General features: G+C 38.6%; 2 protein-coding genes across 16 annotated transcripts in view; one reads left to right on the top strand and one right to left on the bottom strand.

The window, feature by feature from the left end:
* MED12L (mediator complex subunit 12L) overlaps window positions 1-25004 on the bottom strand; it is a 346021-nt gene that overhangs the window by 155159 nt on the left and 165858 nt on the right. The gene's annotated exons all lie outside the window — the stretch shown is intronic.
* P2RY14 (purinergic receptor P2Y14) overlaps window positions 1-25004 on the top strand; it is a 72946-nt gene that overhangs the window by 3506 nt on the left and 44436 nt on the right. The window lies entirely within an intron of this gene.

Below are 25004 nucleotides of genomic sequence, written 5' to 3'. Positions count from 1 at the left end.
ATAAATTAAATTACATTCAGGAGAATTAGCACAGACCCACAATGTCAGCTTATTCAACCAAGCCCATGCAATCCATCTTGTCTACATATACTTTGTTAACCAAGGACAATCAATCCTACGGAGAAAATGAATCAAAGATCACACTAGTAAAAAAATAAATAGTTTGTATATTCATCTTTCTAAAACATACAAACTTGATAATCAGTTTTAGCACTAAAAAAAACCTAGCCATTAAGTTAAAAAGAAAACAATGCACTCAGAAAATACCAAAATGGCATATTTTATGATTTGTAAACATGCAATGAATTTTATATTTCGGTAAAATTTATGAATACTATATATACAAACATGCATACAATTGTGTGCACACAATTAACACATTGGTATATATGAATGAACTCTATATTGTCATGTCTGGAAAAAAAAAAAAAAACAGGGAGGCCAGGCATGGTGGCTCACACCTGTAATCCCAGCACTTTGTGAGGCCAAGGTGAGTGGATCATTTGAGGTCAGGAGTTCAAGACCAGCCTAGCCAACATGGTAAAACCCCTATCTCCACTAAAAATACAAAAATTAGCTGGGTGGTAGTGGTGCATGCCTGTAATCCCAGGTACTCAGGAGGCTGAGGCAGGAGAATCGCTTGAGTCTGGGAGGCAGAGGTTGTGGTGAGCTGAGATTGGGCCACTGCACTCCAGTCTGGGTGAGAGAGTGAGACCCTGTCTCAAAAAAAAACCAAAAAAAGAAAACAAACAAACAAACAAAAAAAACAAAAGAACAGTGGGGAGATTCCAAGGTACTCAAAGCATGAAGACACAGGGGAAGTGGGCCGGGTGCAGAGGAAGAAGTATAATTTCCTGAAGTATTACGGTGCCCACTTCACAGTTGAAGCAGGTACAGAGGGTGTGACTATCCTGAGCAAGGCCACCTATGATGCTTCTAAAGTGCTGAACAGAAGAAGAATACTGCTCCCTAGAAGAACGTTCACTCTATAAAGTGCTTCTGAGTGAATTTAGATGTTGAGGCTTCCCTAAGCCTAAGGCTCTATGAACTCAGAAGTCACAGGTTTATTCCATTTGGCCCCAGGATATCCTTAGAAGTTAGGTCGGTCACAAGTGAGCTGTTTCAACCTCCCAGTGTGAGCAGTCTCTAGAATACCAAAAACAGACCAGTCCAGGAGGTAGGCTGACACCAACACAAGCATATTCTGCCATCATCATGAGCATCCTCACCTGCAGAAGGCTGTCTAGTGGAGGATGACGGACAATAAGGAGAGTTTCCTTTAATTGAAAATTATATCAGTACAAGAGTGCCAAGTTGGTTTGGATAGAGCAGTGGATCTCAAAGTGTAGATACTATACCAGCTGAATCAACATCACCAGTGAGCTTGTCAGACATGCAAATTATTGACCCCAAACCTACAGAATCAGAAACAATGGGGGTGGAGCCCAGCAATCTCTTTTAACAAGCCCTCCAGGTAATTCTGTTGCACATTCAGTTTTGGGTGACCCCATGTCCTGGGACAGATCCAGTTTTCACCTGTTGTCTGGGCATAATTGAAAATAGTGCCTCCTTTCTATCTCAAAAGTGTCCTTGATTGTATAATAAATTAATTATGATCATCAATATGATCGCCCTGCCAGTTCATACTGGATGCTAAGAAGGCATTTCATTGGCCAGATGCTGTCTACTACTTGGGATTTCAAATTAGCTTCAAGTCTGGTGCTACACCCATAGCCTCCCCACCATCACCCCGCAATACTAAAAGATGCATTGCCTCCTAAAAGTCTGAGCAGCACAGCTAGATAAATCAACTTCAGTAAAAATATCCTATCTTAATGAGAAAAAATACCTACAACCAAACTATGTAAAATCTATTTTAAATTCTCAGCTTCCTAAGTAGCATGAGAATCAGGTCTCCAAAACCCTCTTTACTAAATTTTCTGGTTCTTCTTTACAGGGAATTTTCTTTTCCTCCCTAGCACCCTTAAAAAGGATAAATCTAGTAATTAATGAATGCTATTTTTATAGTAATCATTTGGTTACATTAATTCACCGAAACACCAAGTTTACCACAGCAAAGCTTCTCAATCCACCTGTTCTTTAAAGTCAAAGTGAAATACTGGTCATATGCTTTTAGATCTGATTAGATTCCTTTGAAATTTTTGTCTTTACTCGGTATAAATTAAATTGCTAGCTTTTTATTTTTCACTGAAACCTCCCATCTGTTGTTTTAGAAAAGCATCAAAGGCCTTAGATATCATGTTCTGACCCCTCATCATTCAAATAAAAGAACAGCCAGGGATGGGTGCTGGCTTCTACCCGATTATATGACATCTGCTTTTGAGGTTAAGATATCAAAGAAAAGAGGAAAAGATCAGTTAGTTGGCTTCTGAGGTTGGCCCAAAGCGATCTGTACACTTGTAGTGTGATCACTTGGGGAAAAAAATCTGATCCTCGATACTTTCCAGGATCATACACACGCAATTATTTTCATCACATCACTTGTAGCCTCTAGACTCTAGGAGCCATTTATATCAAGCAGATGGGAAATGTGCCACCTTCTATAGTGGGAGAGACACCTGGCTGGAAAGAACTCACTTGTTGCTGATGTGATCTTCCCAGTGAGTCGAGCCCTAAGGTCAAAGGTTGGTAGGAGAGCTCATACAAGGTTTCATCTAAGAACATTTCCATCCTGCTACAGATGATGAATGAAATCCCCTTCTCAATCTAGGGATATTTTGGCCATTTATTCATTCAACACTGATTCCTTACAATGAGGCAGCCAACATTCTAGGAATGGTAGAGATGGTGTGATGAAAAGGTTCTGGGCCTCTGGTGGCTTACATTCTAACAGACATATCCACAAACCTTAACATCATCACTCCTAGGAATTGATAGTCATTCAATTATGACAACAATCTTTGGACATGTTATAACTTATAAGATTACATTTTTATTTCCTTAATGGGGATTTGGAGACGATTCTAATCTCATCAGAAGTCATTTACTGACTAGATCCAAATCCCTAACCTTAATCCAGCTGGGAGCTGATAGCCCTGCATGTACAGATGACAAAAACAGAATATGAAAAATGATACTTAGTTCAGTTAAATGTCCTAGGAGGTGGCCTTTAGTGTTGAATGTTCTTTCTCTCCTGGCCCCCAAAACTGCCTACCTATGTTTCTGCACAAGGATTTCACTGCCTCTTTCCCCACTATAAATATGCCTATAAGCACTACCTTTATAGAAGTGAAAAAAGGAAGAGGGAGGATATGGTCTGAGATAAAAAGAAAACCTAAGATGTCAGACCAGCTGTCCCTGTTATCACTGAGTTTGATACACAGCAGCTGTCCTTATAACTGGTACCACTGAGGCAAGTTAGTTAAGGAAAAATACAGGTTAACCAAAATAACAGGTTAAGTAGGAATTATTTTTAGAAACCTTAAATACATTATTTTAATTTGAAATACAAAGTGCACATTAATTGCTTAATCTTTTGGTTTTGTGGCAGCGAGGCCTTTTTTTCTGAGTATGGGTTGGTTCATTAGATATCTGCACCAATTTTCTTCCATGAGCCATGACTTTAGCACACTGCCAGTCAAATCCAGTTTCTCAGTTTAGTTCAAGTAGTGTGAGAACTTTAAAATGCTTTAGAGGCCACAAGATTTAAAAAATCCAGACCCAGTCCTAGACTTTAAAGTCCCTCAAAGAACAGACTCTGTCTTAGCCTCATAACACAGTGAAGTTTTCAATAAATGTTACATGAATGGACAAAAATGAGGGTCTTAAACATGATTTGAAAACAACAGTCTGCATCACCAATTTTTATTTAAATCCACTCCTACCCCAATTAAGAAATGGTATGTGCCTTGTTCTAAAGAAGACAACCAGTCCCTATGTGTACAATGCCAAGTAGTATAGCATAATAATGAAAAGTGTGCATTCTAGAATCAGACTTTTTGGCTTCAAATCTTGACTCCACCATTTATTCTAATACAACCTTAATAAAGTCACTTAACAACTCTATGCCTCATTTTCCTTACTGAGTTATGGGGATTAAATGAGTTATATGCATAAATTACCCAGAACAGTAATTGGCATAAGAACACAATCAGGCCAGTGGCTCATGCCTGTAATCCTAACACTTTGGGAGGCCGAGGTGGGCAGATCACAAGGTCAGAAGTTTGAGACCAGCCTGGCCAACATGGTGAAACTCCGTCTCTACTAAAAACAAAACAAAACAAAACAAAAAAAACAAAAATTAGCCGGGCATGGTGGTGTGTGCCTGTAATCCCAGCTACTCAGGAGGCTGAGGCAGGAGAATTGCTTGAACCCAGAAGGCAGAGGCTGCAGTGAGCTGAGATCGCACCACTGCACCACAGCCTGGGTGACACAGCAAGACTCCATCTCCAAAAAAAAAAAAAAAAAAAGAACACAACAATGTTTATTGCTGTCATTGCCAGCATCATCTTCTTTCCCGATAACACAGTGTGGTGCTCTGATGACTATAAGAACAATGGAAGCCAAAGAGATATACAGTTTGAATATTCCTTGATCAAACTGCTTTGGACCAGGAGTGTTTCAGATTTCAGATTTTGGAATATTTGCATTACACTTAGCAGATGAGAATCCCTAATCTGAAATGCTCCAATGAACATTTCTTTTGAGAGTCATGCCAGCCCTCAAAAAGTTTCAGATATTGAAGCACTTCGGACTTCAGATTTTAGGATTAGGGATACTCAACTTGTATTCAAAATTCCAGTGTGTTCCTTAACCTCTCCCTGCTCAGTTGACTCATCTGTAGAAAACAGAACAAAAATAACCACCTAGAAGAATGGCTGTAAGAGTTATCATGCCTGGTACATAGTTGAGAGTCAAAACATTATAGCCATTAACACTCATACAAGGAAGAAAATCTACAACTCCACACTTCAATCCATATCCACAGATGTCCCCACCTCCTGCACATCTGTCAGCCTCTACCCACCAAATCTTAATTAACCAGGATTTGGTTGTGTACTCAATATTTTACTTGGGGCAGAGGACAAACAACCTTTCCCAAGTATGCACTTTGTAAGAAGATCCACACTGAAAAACAGGATATAATCTAGGAAAAATTAAACGGTGCTTTTAATTTATAAGTTAAAAAATGGAAATTTGGGAGGAGGAAATACCACTGTGTGCTGGTGCACCTGGAGAACAGAAGCAGCAGAATTAAAATGAGTCTTGAAAGAGGGACATGATACATATATATGGGAAATGATAGACTGATAACTATGGGAATGATACACTGAGTAGAAAAACAACTTCAATTTATGTTTATTGGTCCAAAAACATGTCCTGTTTTATTTTTATCTTGACCTCTTGACTTGAGAAACCTTGACCCTATTTGAGAAATCTTCTCCCCAAGTCCTAAAAACATTTACCTCTTTGCATCTTCAAAACACAGCACAAACCATCTATTGTCCAGAAAGCCTTTTCTGTTTATCCTGCCTTTTCCTGCAAGCTCATGTGGTACACACTGTCACTTCTGCCCTCTTTCAAGCATCCTATACCATTTACACACACATTACAATCTGCCCTGTGTATGCTCAACATCTGTATTGCTTCAAGAGCAAGTTTTGTGCCTTTGACTTTTTCCCCTAATTTATATTGGGGTATAAACCACATACAATAAATGAAAATTAGATTTTAAGTGTACAGTTCATTGAGGTTTGACACCATATAATCACCACCCCAATTAAGATAAACAGTATTTCCATCACAAAAATTTCATCATTCTCTTTTCTAGGCACAGCCATCTACATTCCTAATTTCTCTCATTAGAGCTTAGTTCTACCAGTATTAGAACTACACTGAAATGGAATCACAAGGTACATAGTCGTTTGTGTCTGACTTGTTTTGCTCAACATGTTTTGAGATTTAACTTGTTTTGCTCAGCATGTTTTGAGATTTATCTATATTGTGGGCCCGCATCATCCTCCGGATCACCATATGGTATTCTATGAGTATACCACAATTTGTTTACCCATTTTAATCTGTTGATGAGCATTTGGGTTGTTCCCAACTTTTGGCTATTGTGAAAAGAGTTGCTATGAATATTCTAATATAAGTCCTTCTATGGACATACACTTTCACTTCTCCTGGGTAAACACCTAGGAGTGAAATTACTAGGTCACAAGGAAGCTTGTTTAACTTGATAAGAAGTGACCCGTTATTCAAAGTAGATTTACTGTTTTACACTATAACCAAAAATATACCAAAGTATCAATTATTCTATTTCCTCATCAATTCTTAACATTGTCAAGTTTTTTTTCCATTCTAATGGGTGAAAGTACTACCTTATTATTTTAATTTGTATTTCCCTGTTGACAAGTGAGGCTGAGAATCTTTTCATGTGCTCCTTGACCAAACAGCTTCCTTTGTGAATTATTTGTTCGCATCTTTTCAGCATTTTTTTAAGAAACTGAGTTTGTCTTTTTATTATAGAGTAATGAAAATTATTTAAATAGTCTGAGCCTTTAACAGAGATACTTTTGTGAATATTTACTCCCCAATCTATGGCTTGCCTTCATTTTCTTAATGGTGTCTACAAAAAAAAATGAAAGTTTTAAATTTGGGGATTTTTTTTTTTTTGGTTTTTGGGTATGTGTACACATTTAGTTTTATTCTAACAAAGCAACTTGTACACTTTTAACATTTAAAACTAAGTGTCATCTTTCCAGTGAAATAAAAAGAAAATTTTAAAATAGACAGGTACAAAAGTACAACAGAGAATGTGAATTCTAAATAATATCCTGCAGGTTCTGTGGATTGTCCCATCGAGTGGCAGGGCAAGAGTCATCATTGGAGAAAACTTATTTGAAACGTGTCATGTTAAACTGCAAAGATGCCCATTAAACATCACAATTAAATATGCCAAAGGAGAAGCCATGTTGTCAAAATACACACTTAACCCACCCAAACATCTCAAACTCACCCTTTGCTGACCTTACATAGTCCCATTTTTTGTCTTTTTTTAAACAAGAGAAAGTAGACAGATACATGTTGGCAAATGCTAACTATCCATATTCACGCAGAGACACAGTGTTCTGAGCCCAATACACAGAGAAAGGAAGAAAAGTGCTAAAATTCTGTGCACTAATACACAGGGGCTTAGCACCATGCAACTTCCAGCAGAGCAAAGGGAGGTTTTTCTTTTTTCCCCAGAGAGTTCAGTGGTATTGAATCCATACAGTTTTTGTTCAGACAAGAAGGGATAAAAATGAATTTGGAACAGAAAGGGGTAGAGATCCTTTTCCCATTGTATTCTGCTCAAGTTATTTTCCCCCCAAATAAGTTGAGAACCGTGGTGTAGAGAAAAAAAGACGTCAAGAACAAGGCAGCTGAGCCCAAGAGAAAACACACACACACACACACACACACACACACACACACGACAGCTTGCTCCCAGGAACTGGAGAAAATTTCTAAAAAGGTTGGAACCTATCAGTGTTCTATTAGTCATTTTCTCCTTCACCCCCTTTCTTTCCTCCCTTTCATCATCATCATCTTCATCTTCTTCACTTTCATCCTTATCCCCTTTCTTTATCAATATCTTCCCATCCTTCTTCATCATTTATCTCCTTCCCTTTCTTCATCATCCATATTGAAAACCAAGTAGTACTGTAATGGATTTGTCCAAGTATTATCTTTGATGAACTCTCCTAACTCAACAACACCTGCATCAGAACGGTCAGTAAACCAGGTAAAGAAGCTCTCTGGTTCTTCGTGCTGCCTCTTCCTGCTGACTTTACTCTGCGTTTGACTGGAACGTTTTCATTATATCCTTTCCAGATTTGCATTTGACTTCAGTGGACTCTAAAAATAGATCACCACTCTCATTCAGATGAAATTCCTTGGAGAGAACTTTATTTTCAAACTAAAGATTTTCATCAAAATAAAAATCTTTCTGTAACCTGATTTAATACCTCCAAATTCTGTCACTTCAACTCTTCAAATAATACAGTGCCTCTTTGTCTTCCTCCCCAAGTAATGCAGACACTTGTGGATGGCTGACAAATGCTGTTACCCAAAAATTTGAGATTTGGGCAATCAATTTTGACCTCTTCCAAAAAATGGTTGGCAGAATTTGTTATACTTCTGTTCTGCTTTCACCATCTCCCCACTGGCTTGTTCACTAAGTCTCTGAATTTCTTTTGTGTGTGTGTGTGTGTGTGTGTGTGTGTGTGTGTGTGTGTGTGTGTGATGGAGTTTCACTCTTGTTGCCCCGGCTGGAGTGCAATGGCACGATCTCAGGTCACTGCAACCTCCACCTCCCAGGTTCTAGTGATTCTCCTGCCTCAGCCTCCCAAGTAGCTGGGATTACAGGCATGCACCACCACACCTGGCTAATTTTGTATTTTTAGTAGAGATGGGGTTTCTGCATGTTGGTCAGGCTGGTCTCGAACTCCCGACCTCAGGTGATCCATCCACCTTGGCCTCCCAGAGTATAGGCATAAGCCACCGCACCCAGCCTGTATTTCCTTTTGTACATCATCAATATATTCAATTGCTTCTTTCTGTTCTTTTTCTCCCTTCTTCGGCAAGCCCAGAGAGGCCAATGTCTCCTCCGGTCTCAGAGCAGGAAGTAGTCTTGGTTTTGGGGGTCACACCACTAGGAAAGTTCAAGAACCAGACAATTCTTCTTTCTCATCAGGAAGATGCTCAGAAAACTTATTTTTTTTTGTTTTGTGGCTAAAAAATTTTGCATACTAAAAAACCAACCGAAGGTTGGGAAGGTATTTTACATTTTCCTCTAGAAGCTTTGTGGTCTTAGTTTTACCTTTAGGTCTATGATACATCTTAAATTGCTTCCTTGATTCCTCCATTTCATCTGTTAGTAGCTCTCTGCAGAGAACAAGTGCTTTGTAAACACTGCTGACTCATAAATGCTCTATAGGTTAGAAGAAATGTGTTTTCAAAGCTTACTAAAGGCTCTATGCTCAGCCTCAGTAACATTCTAGATTTAAAAAACCACTAATAGGAATGAACTCACAAATTAGACAAAATTTGAAACAAATTAGACAAAATTCGACAAAATGTCTAACTCACAAATTAGACAAAATGGAGAAACCTGGAAGCTTCCATTTAGAACTCATGTTATGGTTCTGCCTAGGACATACCTTGACTAGGGCAGGGATAATCCAGTTTTATTTCTGTACAAATAGCAGTTTAACTCAGCACAGAAAATGGAGAGCAGTATGCTCACCATATTTTCTTCCTCTTTGTATATATGTTAGAAAATTACCATGTCATTAGCATAGACTGAATTCTTTTTAACGAATTAGGCCATAAAACAGTAATTCACAGCAGCTCTGTTGAAAACTGACTTATATATATAAGTAATAAATGTTACAAGATATTACTCTCAAGAGACATTTTCTATAGCCTAAAACACTGGCATTATTTTACAGGATTTAGGTAGCTTTAAAAAATGTTTTACTAATGCTTTGTATTGAAAACATGTAAACTCAAAACATAAAAAGAATTATTCCCACTGTTTAAAGACTACCACCCAATGCATATTAAAACAGAGCATTTCCAGCTATTTCCTTGAGACTTTACTAAGAACGCATAAGACTAAAAAGAGCAAAAATTGCCCTTGTCCATTTTACTGGCATTTGGAGAAATTCATAAATTAGGATAATAGCGCATTTCTTAAGTACTTAGCAATTGATAAAATACTCTACGTACAAAGAAATTTTAAAAAGCTATTCTCAAACACTGTATTTTGACAGCTGTTTCCTTGATATTATTCAGCCAAAACACGCTCCATGTTTAGCAAGGTTCCTTTCTTATTACTCTGCCTTAGTGCCTAAACTTCTACACCACAATTAGGCAATTCTTTTTAATGAATTAGGCCATAAAACAGTAATTCACAGCAGCTCTGTTGAAAACTGACTTATATATATAAGTAATACATGTTACAAGATATTACTCTCAAGAGACATTTTCTATAGCCTGAAACACTGGCATTATTTTATAGGATTTAGGTGGCTTTAAAAAAATGTTTTCACTTCATAGGAAAACTATTTACATCTAAACAAGGACCGAGGCTCTCATTTGTAGCTTGCACTTTTCTGTTTTTAACAATTACCCAGATTCACAAGCTAACATTTCAGGGATAATCAATAGTGGCTTAGAATTTAGGGTGAAAAAAGAGAAAGTATCATATAACCTTGATATTGTTTCTTTCTAAAAAGAAAAGGGGATTTGTGATTAGCTACTTAAATTTGATTATATTATACACTTAAATTCCTTTTCTCATGAAGTATTTCAATGACTACCATTTCCTTAATAGCACTCCATTATTGTTATGCCTTTCTAAATGACAAGGTACAATCCTTTTCACAGCCAAAGGTCAAAAAGAATAAAGAAAGCAAAAATCTCCCAGTAAGGAATACTGTCATAAGTCACATCTTCCATGAAGTGTTTAGTTGATAGTTCCTGTAACAGTCAAAATAAACTTCACTTCAAGAATGTAAGGAGTTCTAACATGCAAGAAATGAACTCTAGAATGAGCTGCCCAGATAATTTTAAATTAGGAAAAAGTCTTTTGTACTTTACAGTATAGATGTAATTTGTCAACACTATGTATAAAGTAAATGCAAACATCCCATAAAATCCATTTTAAACCATACTGAAAACACTCCAGGACAGAACGGATTGACTTCATGTGAAGGTGGGGGTTTATAAAAGTTACAGACTCCTACAACATGCTGGGCATGACAGCATACCAATTCCTTCCCAGGAGAAGGAAGTTTTCCCTTCGTAGGACATCTACAGCACTTTTTTGCTCTGACCTTAGTCTTTCTTCTTACCAGGCAGCTAACTATTTCCTGCATGTATGCTTTATTTTTCCCTGTGCCAAGCCACCAAGTCCCAAAGCTTTCCTCCCATGGCTGGAGTTCCTTTCCACTGATATGTTCATATCACTTGCTCATCCACTCCTTCATTTACTTAAAATCTTCAAGGTACTAGAATAGGAAAGAATGTTCAAGGAGAATAAGACAGCAACCCCCATCTCTTATAGCTAACGCTAAGGTGGAAGTCAAAATTGAAACAGGATTTTTAAAAAGGACTGCACTATTATACAACTGCTTCTGTAAAAATATAATTTAAAAAATGTCTAGAGTCTAGGCAACCTGTGTTTAATGTTAAGTCAGTTCGCTCAACACTAAACTGCTTTCTATCTGGATGATACTGTAAATGTGATCCTAAAAGTCTCTTCTGTTTGAGATTTCCAGACACATGCAGTGATAGGGTTCAAATATTTCACAAATTTGTTAACATTTTGGCTTTGATAAGTTCATGTTCTCATTTTAATAGAAGATGTTGAATACCTTGGAAATTGAGGTCATGAAGGGAAATCTACTTATTTAACAGAAATCAGATGAGCCTTCCTCAAAGGCACAGAGGCAGGAGCATCATTAGCATAAAGTTGCCGTAACAACGTTGTGCTGCAAACAAAAGCACTAAGGAGAAAGGGGAACTGAAAGGGGAAAGATGGCAGCAAAGCCAAGGGCACCTGTGCACACTGCCAAGTCGAATCTAGGTCAGTAGCTCAGGAACTCTTGTAACTGAGCAACCTGAAGGCACAGACAACAATTAAATGCCTCTTTGAACCAGAACTAATCAGACTTGCCCAGCGCTGATGCCCTTTGCCTGCCATCTTCAATTCTCAGGGCCGCAAGACTCTGCTCCAAGCCTTTCCATGATTCCCTGAAAAGGACCAAGAGATCCTTCCAATTTCATAGGTGTTCTGACTTTAATTTGCAGGGAGAAATTTTTTTATACAAACACAATCTTACCAATACATAAGACAGAACTAGAAATACTATACTCTTGGTGAGGCTGAGATGGGGACACCATCCGTCTCCCTGGAACCCCAGAAGGCCTATGAAGACTGCCAGAAGCCAGCCAAGAAACATTTTAAAACCTACTCATATTCCTCCGTATAAAAAGGAATATTCTTATGATGAGCCTGCTGTATACTGCCTATTTTCTTAGGGAGAAACCCTGAATATAACTGAAAATCTGTCATCAGTGATTTGAGAGGAGATAGGGAGGATGATGGCAGTGACCGGCAAGTGGGCAGTTGAGAATAAAGACTCGAAAAGGCTCTCATGGTGTAAGACACAAATATAAGAGTAAAGAAGCAGAAGATAATGATACTCAAAAAAGAGAAATCAGTCTGTGAAACTTCTGCTTTTTAAAAAATTCTCAGAAATTCCACGTCTGTGCTGGGAAAAATAAACTGAACAGTTTTATTTTCCTGATCTCTTTAAAAGCCAAAAGATCTACTCAGTTTCCATAATGACTATTTAAAGTCTCAGAATAGAGCATCGTACATTATATTCTACGAGTAGCTCTCCTTTGTTTATTCCTTCTTTGGCTCAACCATTATTAACTGAATACTTCCACTGTGCCAGATACTGCTCTAGGTGCTGGCGACACACAGCATAACAAGTGGTTCTGCACTGAAGAATAATCTAGCAGGCTGGAGGCAGGACATAATGGCGAGTTCGGGAAAATAGGGTGAGAGGAAGAAATCATCATGAAGATGAGAGATCAGAACAGAAATAAGGGAGACAAAGGGAGAAAGAGCAAATGGAGAAGATGGGTGTGTTATCTTTGAAGTGGAGGAGCAAGAGCAAGAAGGCCAGTGTGGCTACAAGAGAAGGGCAAGGCAGTGGCCACAGGAGGTACAGTCAGAGAACCAGGCAGGGCCAGCTGGTCATGTAGAGCCATGCAGGCCATGACCAAACTCTGGATGTTTTCTAAGTGTGATGAGACCACACACACACATACACACACACGCACTGGGTGGGTCTGAGCAAGGGAGTAGCAAGGCTTAATTTATGTTTTTAGAGCTCCTTCTTGCAGCTGGCTGGGGTAGGGGGCACAGGCAGGAAGGTCACAGGAGGCTCCTGCTCCCAGCATTGATTATGACAGAGCAGTTTTTAATACACAAATTAAACTGCAATTTGAGGGAAACAATTTCAGGAGAAAGAAACCCCATCAACTATAAATGAGAAAACTCTCCATACTGGGTTATGGTTATCTTAGAGATGTGCGCTTTACACAATCATAAACCAACTAATGAGCTCAGGTTTGAATTTCTGAGACAGGCCATAAGGCGTTTTCAATAAAAGCTCTTAAGCAGTTTCTTCTTTCCTAACTGACAAAATACACTCCTACTGCCCTCGTGAGAAGAGTTCAGTTCTTCCATTTAAAAGATGGCATGTCCAATAATTACTTAATTTTATGCTAAGTGAGCACAAACTCTTTTTGATGTCACAGAAAACAAGTGCTTACAAAATAATGAAATCAATTACAGCAGCTGTACTGAAGACCAACCTCAAAACACAACCTTCAAAGATTTTAGGGGAATGTGGGAGGGAACAAGGAAATACAAGTACAGAGATCTTTAAACACTGAACAATGAAATAACCCAAATGTCCAGTAACAGAAAAATGGTTATGATTCTTTTCTTCAGTGAAATGAAGTAGAACTACTCAAAAGAAAAAGGCAGAACTTTAAAAACTGAAATGGAAAAGTCACCATGATATACTGTTAAGTGGGTAGGGGAGAGGGAAGGAGTGGTGGTAAGAGATCTCAGCCTCTGTCCATCGTTATCTGCCTTTCTACAATTCCTAACATTAACTGAAGGCTGTGCCACACTTTACCCTGCACTGACTTCAACACTGCTTTGTATTGTCTCACTCTTACCACAACCCTATGGGGTAAAGAGAATTATTACCATTTAACAGATGAGTTAGGTATTTTACCAAGAGTCACAGAGCTGATAAGTGGGGGGTGGTACGTGAATCCAGGAATTCCAACCCTGTAGCCTGCATTCTTAATCTCTATATTACATTAATCTCTTAGAGATGAGTCCTTATTCACTGAACATGTTAAATTAATTTGTTCTTGGATTGTTTCTTTCAAATAACACTTAAAAAATTTAAAACTCCCATTTGATGTTCTGGGAAATAATTTCAAGGAAAATTAAATTAACGATAAAACACGCAAAGCTCATGATATTTTGGAAAGTTGATATGACCCAAGTTGGCACTAAACTCAAAATCAAAGAACAAAACAACTTTACAAACAAATGTTATTTAAAGGCTCAGTGACTGATGATAATTCTGTCAGCCTTCACTATGATAGCAAATTGTGAACACCACATTTGTACATTTCCTTCTGGTTCCACATGTTTGTAATAATGCAATGTTATCCAGTTTAAAATGAAACAGATGCTCACAAGTTTAAGACACTCTGGGGAGGTCCACTCAGCCGGCATTATTTCAGCAGTTTCACGTGCTGATGACAAAGGACTGGAAGACAGCTGAAGGTGAGGCTGATTAGCCAAATCACTAAAGGGTGCTGGGCCATCCTAAAAGCACAGGGCCTGTGCACACTCCTCAGCTGTTGATCCATCTCTGCACCCACTTCGCCCATGCAGACATGTCCTAATCCTCACTCGTCAACCCCATGTACTCCTACATGGGTCTCTTCCCCAACGCCACCCCACGCAACAGTCATTCATTGCAGTGTTTTCTCTTCCTCCTAAAGACCAGCAGAGGGTACATGTTAAGATGCCCTAGAGAACTACGGCTTCCCCTGCCTCAACTCAAATCCTTACCAGCTACGTGTCTTCAGGCAAAATGCTTAACCTCACCAAGCCTTACTGCCCTCTATCATTTAACTGAGGAGACGTTAACAGGACTTACTTTATATAGAAGCTATCAGGTTTTAATGAGTTAATATAAATAAGGAATCTAGAACAGTATCTGGCATACAATAAAAACTCAGTAAGTCTTAGGTATTATTATTATTCCTGTTATCTTCCTAGTGCATTTTACCATTTGCAGCAAAATAACTGGTTACCCAAGAATAAATCTGTCGGTGATTTTAATTTTCTGCTTTCTACTTTTCTGTATTTTCTAATGTATTTACATTGCCCATGCATCCCTTAGTAAATTTAAAAAACACATATACAAACTAAGCTTTTAACATAGGCCTCACCAAATTTCCTTCACAGTGGCTGGCACGGGGACCTCCAAAAGGCTGAACTATGTAAAGTCTATGGCTGAGCAAGCAGGCACCCACTGTTGCCAGCCAGGTGTCAGGGCCACCCCATAGGTACCATGTTTACATTCACCACAGGGCCCAGCATTAATGTCTGGAGATATCTCAGTGTGCAAATTCGTCCCACAAAAAGTTGGGGGCAAACCACAGTCCAGGGCTACTCATGCTATTGGAGATGAACAATAATCAAATTCTCAAATCCAAACTATCACTAGTGTGACTTAAAATCTAATACTTCTGATGGGATACATCCTGAAACCAAAATGTTTCCTTTATAACAGGGGACTTAATCAGGAGAGTTCATGAATTCCCTGCTAGTGTATAAAATGTGTCTGTACATTTTTCTAGCTATCTAACTTTCAATAAATTCTGAAAGGTATTCATAACCCAAAGCTATTAAAAAATAGTTGTTTTAACAGTGATTCTCAAACTTTAACATGTTTGTTAAAACATCTACCCCTTCAGCTGAGTGCAGTGGCACATACCTGTAATCTTAGCACATTGGGAGGCCGAGGCGGGTCAATCACATGAGGTCAGGAGTTCAAGACCAGCCTGGCCAACGTGGTGAAACCCCGTCTCTACTAAAAATAAAAAAAAATTAGCCAGGCATGGTGACGAACGCCTGTAGTCCCAGCTACTCGGGAGGCTGAGGCACAAGAATATATTGAACCCAGGAGGTGGAGGTTATAGTGCGCCAAGATCATACCACTGCACTGTGGCCTGGATGACACGGCAAGACTCTGTCTCAAAACACAACAAAACAAAACAAAACAAACACCACGTACCACTGGACCCCTCCCCAGAGGCTGAGTTTCAGGAATGGAGGTGTCTGGGAGTCTTGGGTAACTTGCATTTCCAGCAAGTTCTCAGGTCATCCTGATCCAGGCCCAGGAACCACACTTTGAGAACCACCAGCTTAAGGAGTTATGTGGGCATTTTTACTTTATTCTGAAGATAAGCAACCAACCTCTCTAACAGAAGTAATGTATGAAAACTAATGGCTGTTTCTCCATTACTTACCCAGGAATTACCTAGCAAGCCATGGCCACCATCCCTCCTACCCTCCACAATTCCAGGTAGGCTACACTTGACTATCAGTTCAATCCTGCAAATATTATCATATTCCTTATATCCTATTAGATTAGAAACTAGCTTTGATATTAGGATAAAACAGTGGCTGTGAATGTATCTCCACCTCTGCCTTTTGGGGTTTTTTTTTGGTCTCTCCATCATTCGTTCATGCAAAATACCTCTCTAATCTGTCTCATTCATGGGCATTTCCAAAAGAGAATGGGGAAGAGTATAATTTAGTTTATAAAATTGCACCCCCTCTTATTTCAGAATTAAATGCATAGATAAACATGGCCCTGAAAATCAAGATGCTTCCCCTCCAAAAAAACAAAAGCCGATGACATTCCATTGTTAAACACACACGGATCCTCAGGCCATGCTTGCCCTGCAACACACAGAACCAAAGACACCATACACATCCACACCATCAAGGAAATCAGTCTGGGGAGATGGAAACTGGAAGGCCAGAAAAATGGATGTGACGCCGTCAAGATAAAGATAAATGTTGACTTTACTGGAAACGTCTCAGCTTTGAGTATAATTTAGTCTGAATACAACTAAGGCAGGAACAGTATTCTGAAGAGAAAAAAAAGATTACAGTTATTTACAAGAATACAGTTATTTACCTTTTAAAGACTAGGTCCAAATACCTACAAACCTCAGAAAAGTGATCACTGGGAAACAAAGCCGGTCAGCATTGAGCTGTACTTATGTAAAATGTCATTAAAAACCAGCTTTAGGGCCAGGTGCAGTGGTTCAGGTCTGTAATTCCAGCATGTTGGTAGACTGTGGCAGGAGGATCACTTGAGTTCAGAAGTTCGAGACCAACCAGGGCAACACTGTGAGACCCCTATCTCTATGAAAAATATAAAAATTAGCTGGACACAGTGGTACACGCCTGTAGTCCCAGCTACTTGGGAGGCTAATATGGGAGGATTGCTTAAACCCAGGAGTTTAAGGCTGCAGTGAGCCACTATCATGCCACCTCACTCCAGCCTGGACAACAGAGCAAGACCCTGTCTCAAAAAACAAACAACAACAAAAACTGGCTTTTAAAAGATATTAGTAGACCTAGATTAAGAAGGAAATGAGAGGTTAACATAAGTTCATAATGCATTTTGGCTGTATCAATTCTTAACAGAAAGTCCATACAATTTAATTAGGCTAGATAAGGTGACGTTGCGGCTCTTTTCTTTATTTTTAAACACCATGTCCATTAAGTTTACTAGCCCTCATTCTTTCCACAACTGAAACACACTCATGATCTGCTACCCTAAGCCCACCAATGGTGTCCCCAGTCCCACCCATCACCATATCCCCAGCAGTGAGCTGAATGCTGTGGTTGACAAAAACAAAATACAAAATAACCCGAGCTCCCCACTTCACAATGCCTACCAATCTTTTATGTATCACATGAAAAAAATATTTACCACATACCAAAAGGGGATTGGTTTCCAAACTTAGAATTAAAATACAAGGATTACAGAAAGGACAGAACAGGATGAACTAACACAGTCAGAGACGTCATGAAGGAATCAGCTTTAAAATAGAATAAACAGAGTGAAAAAAGAATGCACTGGGGCAAGAACTATAAACCAGGACTCTAAACTTTTGTTTGGAAATGCTATGAGCTCGTTTAAGCGGAATAATTCTCTGAAAGATTAACACAGTGTATTTATACACAGTAGAAGCTCAATAAATTTGCACATAGTAGCATTCACTGCAAAGAGGGACAAAGTAAAACCTACCTATCTTGAGGCTCATTTTAAGATGTTTATGAAGACCTGAGCTTGCAAAAAATTTTTAGTATTTGAAAAGTTTATTCTGATTATCCAGTGTCTACTTATTCTTAGGGTGAACACATACCCCAGTTTGCCTGAGACAGACCCAGTTCACTCCTGCTGTCCCCATGTAATTAAGTCCTCTTTTCATTCTCAAAAGTGTCCAGGTTGACTAATAAGTTAGAAGACCACCCTATCCAAATCAGTACTGGTTAAGCATTGGGTGAATAAAATCTCACTGAAAGTATTTCCTGGGGTTCTGTACCTCAGATCAGAAAATTCCTCCTTAAATCTTAAAGGCGTTAAGAAAAATATAGCATAGTTCAAAAGGAGTGCCTGTTTCTGAAGGAAAGCCAGAGGTTGATAGCACCTCACAGAAACCATTGTTCTCAGAGAGTTGTGTGGCCGTAATCCTACAGCAGGATAACTAATCAAACACAAAGAGTTGAAATATGCAGAGGCACCACCTTAGGTGAACCTTTCAGTCCATGTGTTAAAAAAGGTTCTCCTTATTCCAGTATATTTAAAGTATGTCATTTCCCAAATGCTTTTAAAAATTAAATTTGATTTATTGCTAATAGTAAATACATACATATTACATATGTGTGTGCAGCACCACTTACCAGCACTATTTCACAGGTGGCAAAGGCGAAGCCTGCAGAGGCTAACAGCACACACAACCTGAATCCACAGCTCCCATCCACAAAGCCTCCTCTACCTTAGAGTAGGCAAAGACCTGACCCTGAAGGACTTTCTTTTTTTTTTTTTTTTTTTTTTGAGACAGAATCTTGCTCTGTCGCCCAGGCTGGAGTGCAGTGGCACGATCTCAGCTCACCGCAACCTCCACCTCCCAAGTTCAAGCGATTCTCCTGCCTCAGCCTCCCAAGCAGCTGGGACTACAGGCATGCACCACCACATCTGGCTAATTTTTTTGTATTTTTAGTAGAGACGGGGTTTCACCATGTTGATCAGGCTGGACTCTTAAAAAGCCCAAGGATGTTTATTTGTTGAGGCTAGATCTAAAGTGAACAAAGGTAGAAAAGGAAAATCCTCAAGTTCCTCAGGATGCACCACAGCCCTAGAGATTTAGCAGTCATTCAAAAAAACAGCTAAGAATGTGAAAATTCTCATTGTTCTCTTGCAAGGGATACCCTGGAATTTAACCCAGGGCCAGCCTCAGATAGCATTTCATGAATCAGTCTTTTTATTTTATTCTTCAAGAAAATAACAGAAAATTTTCTTCACCTGGTTTATACACAATGACCACATTAGAAAGTACTAAAAATTATTTTGTCAGCAACAAGACAACAAACAGAATTAAAGAAAGTGGGAAGAACTAGTGAAATTATATTAGAAAGCAACAATTGTGAGGGTCAAGAGTACTTGATTATGCCCGAGCTAGTTCCCATCTAGCTTCCAGATCTTTCTAATCCATCTCACAGTGGTCTCATACCATATCGGAACTCCCACTTTGGGCCTGTGGAAGAAAATGAATCCCAGGAGTTTGCCTGTAAATGCCTTGGAGCAACTCAGGGACCCACAGATTGGAATGGTATAGATACTGGGCTTGCACCTTTACTAATCAGGAATATCAAAAATAAATACAGCTTTATGCCAGAAAAATTGAACTTGTGGCCAAAACAAATTGTTTCTTATGTTATCTATTTACAAAATGCCTAAAAGAAGCTAGAGAGGGAAGGTGGGGAAGGAAGCAGCAATATTAATTGCCATTCAAAGGCTGTAGTAGGGAGAGAGAAGGAGGAACTTGGAATATAAAAATTTGTGTGACTCTCATCTAAGCCAAGTGGTCCACATGACACTTGAACAAAAGGTGGTCTAAAATGTAAGCCAGAGGAAAATTGTTGTGAGATATAGCTCCATAAATACCATGTTTAAACTGAATTTCAAAAGCATGTTTTCTCCAAAAAATCATCTCTTGAAGATGGTATGAAAGCCCACACAATGCAAATCTTGAAGTTCCTTTCAGTTCTCCATATACGAAATAATACTGATGACAGACAATATTTATTTTTCTCTTCTATGTGCCAGGCATACAGAACAATATTCCTCACAACAGTATTCTGAAGTAGATATTATAATCACTTTTGTACAGATTCTCCTAACGATGAGGGTGCTGAAGCACAGAGAGGTTAAGTAATGTGCCCCATGACAAAAAGCTAATGTGTAACTCAGCCGGTATTCTAACTAAGGCAATCTATTCTGGAGACAATGCTCTTAATCATTCAGATATATTGTTTCTCACATAAAAAATTTAAAAAACAGGACTACAGGTCAACAAATGTTTCAACTGTCTAAGAGATTAATACGCAGTGGAAAGGTTCTGAAAATATTTAAACTACAACATGCCAACTGGCATACAGTAAACTGAGAATTACACTGAAGCTGAAGAATAAATGGTACAGAAAAAGAAACTACATAAATATGCTTTCCAGGCGAGGTCACTTCAAAATCATTCCAAATGGTTCTAGAAAACTTAACAGCTCAAAAATGTCTAAAATCTCTCATAAGCATTTCTTTTTAAAACTACACCATTTCTTGTATCTCAGAAGCAGCTGTATCGTGCTGCTTTTCTGTTGTTTTCAAATCCATGTGCTTCTAATACAGGGTTAAGTATCCTAACTCCTGGCAAATCATACATACTTCATATGTGGACTTGATAAGTGATATTTGATTTGTCAAATGGCAAGAGATTATTTAGCAAATTCAAACATTATTTTCCCCATGACCCATTTAAAAAAAAAAAACAACAAAAAAAAACCTCTGTCATTTCCCACCAAGAAAAAAAAAAAAAAAGACTGGATTAATAACCAGTCAGCTGAACTAACAAAATATTAACAAAATGCTCTGCTTGTATGAGTTTTTGTTCTCCTTACCTAAGAAAAATAAATGTTTCCTGCCTTTACTATTATTTAGCATCTCTTAGATCTTAAAATACGAGAAACTCATCTTTAGTGTAATAAGCTTTTGTCTTTCCTGTAGGACAGCAGTCTGTTGTGATTTCTGGCGATGGAGAGGTACTTTAGGACCACATGTTTTGCCTACATTAGGAAAAAAATAGCAAAACCCTAATTTCTGTGGTTGACAAGAGGGAAGAAAGATGGAGCCATCCTCATTCACACTCCCTGTGGAGACAGGGTGGGACTGGCAATGGGGGCCAAGGGAAAGACCACCAGCTCTGGTTGATCCTGGATGTGTCTCCATCCCTTCCTTACTGAGACCACAGAGTAAAGCACAGATGAGAATATCTCCTATTACCTTAGGCATGTTGAGGCAAAAATGTAAAGCTCCGAGAAGCACTCCATCATGTGTGCCCCATCCGTAATAGTTTGAGTTTACCAGGGTACTGCATATGAGATCTTATTTCCTCTTGTATTATATTTATAATTTGAAAATACTTTCCATGAGTTATGTATTGCTATGTATCTAAAAGAGCCTTCCTATAACCACAGTGGCTGGGTCAAAGACCTACTCAAATTTGGCTCTTTCCATAACAATTAATATTCATTAAAAACACAAAGCATAGCACTGTATTTCTATCTAGCATATGTTGAAAATGCAGTTTTGAAAGCATTGTAAAGGAACAATTAGCCTGTCATAGTAAAAAGAGACCCTACCATTTACTGTCCTTAGAACTAGGCATTATAGTAAGAAAATACACCTTACGTGATTTAAACTTTCCAACAACTTTAATAGTGCAGGTAGTACTAGACTCTTTTTGCAGATGGGGAAACAGATTGAGAGAGATTACATTACCAGCCTGAGGTCTCCTGGTTTATACGAGGCAGTGCTGCTGGCTTTTACATCCAAATTTAACTCCATATGCCACGTTATGTAGCATTAACTGCAAAGAATCACAATTAATCTAATCCTGACTTTGTCTCTATGCTGGAGTAAACAAGTTCGCTGTATTTTTTCTTCATTTGTCCTGGATAAAACACTAGCTTAAGATGGCCAAAGGTTTCATCTCAGGGGCCAGTTTTGACAAGACTTTCTAAGTTCCACTATAGAAGGGAAGCTGCAGGAAAAATCGCGTGTGTTCAGTTAGAGATGTCTGAAAAGGCCCATAGCAGCACAGACCCTCCTCCCCAGCCATGGTAGAACCACAGTTGGTCGGCATTTATACCCAAACCGCCTGCCCGCACCCCCAGCCCCCTCCCCCTGGCCTTTTCTGCTGAGCAATTTAACTGCCGTGGACTTTCCGTCTACTCTACTGGATGCTCATTATCTAGAAACTCCCTCCCCCAACTTTTGAACTATGGCAAAAGCTAAGGTAGATATTTAAGTCACACTGCATGTCACACATGAAGGGTACCCATTAGTATAAATCCCAAAACAGCATTTTTACAAACAAATGGAAGTCACTGTATCCCTCTCACATCCCCTGTTATATGGCTGATAGTTCTATCCTCAGATTGCTCCTTCTTACATGAAATTGGTCTCCCAACAGCTTCACCAATTCCATAAGCCAATCCTCAGCCTGCCTATTTGTGACTCGAAAGTTCCAATCTTTTAAGCGCTTCTCTACATTTTTAAATGAATACAAGCAAAGGTCTCGCTTATTATGAGTATAATACTATATTTATATTGTTAAGTATAATATAAAGTTTCTGGGAAAACTACAAAAAAAAGAGCAGCAAGGCAAAGTATCAGAATCTGACTTAGACTTTTGGTAGCAGACAAGTCTCAACTATTCCGACAAGAATGAAAAACACAGTTTTGGAAGTGTGTATATATATCATGTATGTGACATTTATAAGACAGCAATAATTGCAACCTGCCAAAAGCAAAATGCCTAAAACTGGTAAGCTAGAGGTCTCTCCGGTGAAATGTAACACAAAGTTATTAATAACAAGCACATTTGTCAACACGAATCTCCTCTGCCTGTTGAGTTGTAATGCTAAGAAGCATCTATGCTGCAAAAGTTTTATCATATGCATAAACATGCACTTGGACTTCACATTTCTCTCTAAATGCAGCTGTTCACAAAAGTACTTTTAAGCTTACACATACACGTATAGCTAAGAACTAGATTAAATAAGGTTTGGTTCAAATTATAATATTGAAATAATAACAGCTAACATTTATATAGCATGTTTACATATCTCAACTAATTATAAATGGGAAAATGGGGAGGCAGAACCCAGAGGGAAGCCTGCCCTCATTAGACCAAGACAGCAAGGTTTCCCCTGGTCACTAGATGAAATTAGGGAGTTGCAATCCTTCAAACGTAAATGTTAAGCCTCTGCTATAAATAATACTCATATAGCTCTAGTTACGTGAATGAAAGATGCTGATTTATCCAAAAATTGTGGACATAATTATCTGGTAAAGGGAAACGTGCAAAGTGAGCTAAATCCTCATCTTCCACACAAGGAAGTCAACAGACACTATCAAAAGCCAAGAACCTCCAGTTACATAAGAAATACAGGCACTAATACCCAAAAATAGCTAAAAGGAAAAAGAGGTGGCTGAAAGGAAATAGCTAAAAGGAAAAAGAGGTGGCTACCAGGGCATAAGAAAAGGGTATGGACTTCTATTTTTTTCATTATATGTTTTTTTAAATTGTTTCTTAAAGTACACAAATGCATAACTTTGATAAATCTTAAAAGTTTAACTTAACAAAAAAAAAAACCAAGAAAAAATCAAAACAAAAAGAAGGTATATCAAATGTATCCAATCCTTGGACTAGAAGAAGAAAAAAAAAGTAGTAGAGGTCCTCACTGATTAAATTAAATCACCTTCTTGGATATGAAAGACCTTTTTCAGTGGAGCTAAGTCTTAGGAGTCAGGTGTCCATGGATTGCTCTCAGCAAAAGGACAATGTTTCAAGCCCAGAAAGTAATCCTGGACAGCCTGGCAATATGGATGAGAGAGGCTGCAAAAAAGTCACCTGCCCCACCCCATTCCCCAGACAAGCCAAATGACTTCATGAATGAGACTGGGGCAACATCAGCAAAATACCCACCCACCCCCTCACAAAAAAAGAAAAAATCAGAAGACACAGCCATCACCATCTGTGATACAGTACAAAGCCTGAGGGGTGGCCTAAGTAGAATTAAATTAAGCACTATAGGAATTCAGAGAGAGGAAAACTATTCATTCTCAGTAAGAACATAAAGGAAAGCTCCACTAAAGTTGAAATTTAAAAGGGCCCATGCCAGGCTTAGGAAACGGCCCAACAAAGGCCAGAAGAGGGAGAACAGAAGGTGTGTTTGGAAATGAACATGATCTAAGCCATATTAAAATGTGTATCTTATGCTGCTGTTGCTCCACTCTAAACTGGAGTGAGGGGTAAGAGCGGAAGGCCCCTGGGACAGTCAATGGTTTCCGGCACAGTGCAAAACTTGAGTGCAGTATACGTGCCTCTCAATTAACTCATTTATAGGAATATACTCTCCATATTTGTTGGCTTTTCTCGGAACAGGCTCTTAAATCTCAGACACTGACATTTATATCACTATACAGGGTGCCTGTCATGACCCCAGATCTCCAGAAGTCCTTAGCTGCATGCTAGTGGATTCTGTTAATACATTTTCCTTACAATTTCCCAAGAGTGTTGAACTCAAAAGACAGGGACTTTAGTTTAAGGCAACATAATTTCTCCCTTTAGCTCACGACATGTAATATTTATTTTAAGGGCAAGTTCCCTTAAAATAAATATTCTCCTAAATGTATACACATTCCCTATGTCATTTTAATGTAGTACATGCTCCTTTTAACACTACAGTCATTGCTTTAAATCAATAAAATTGGACTAGGTTTGATCCACACAACCCCAAATACCAGTTTTGGTTAAAATACACACATTTTACTCAAGGTTTTCTAGATAAGTTCTAGAACTTATCTAGTTAGTAGATAAGTTAGTAGATTACATATGAACAAACCTACTACTGCACAGCAAACTGAATATGTACAAAAGACAGTCTATTTGTATGCATCATAAGCCTTCAAAAATAAAAATGAACATATTAACTTTTACTTTTTTACTTTCACTCT

The sequence above is a fragment of the Pan troglodytes genome, chromosome 2, assembly GCF_028858775.2.
Source record: "Pan troglodytes isolate AG18354 chromosome 2, NHGRI_mPanTro3-v2.0_pri, whole genome shotgun sequence".
NCBI lineage: Eukaryota > Metazoa > Chordata > Mammalia > Primates > Hominidae > Pan > Pan troglodytes.
The sequence above is the reverse complement of the archived record's forward strand: the minus strand, read 5'-3'. Positions and strand labels throughout refer to the sequence as shown.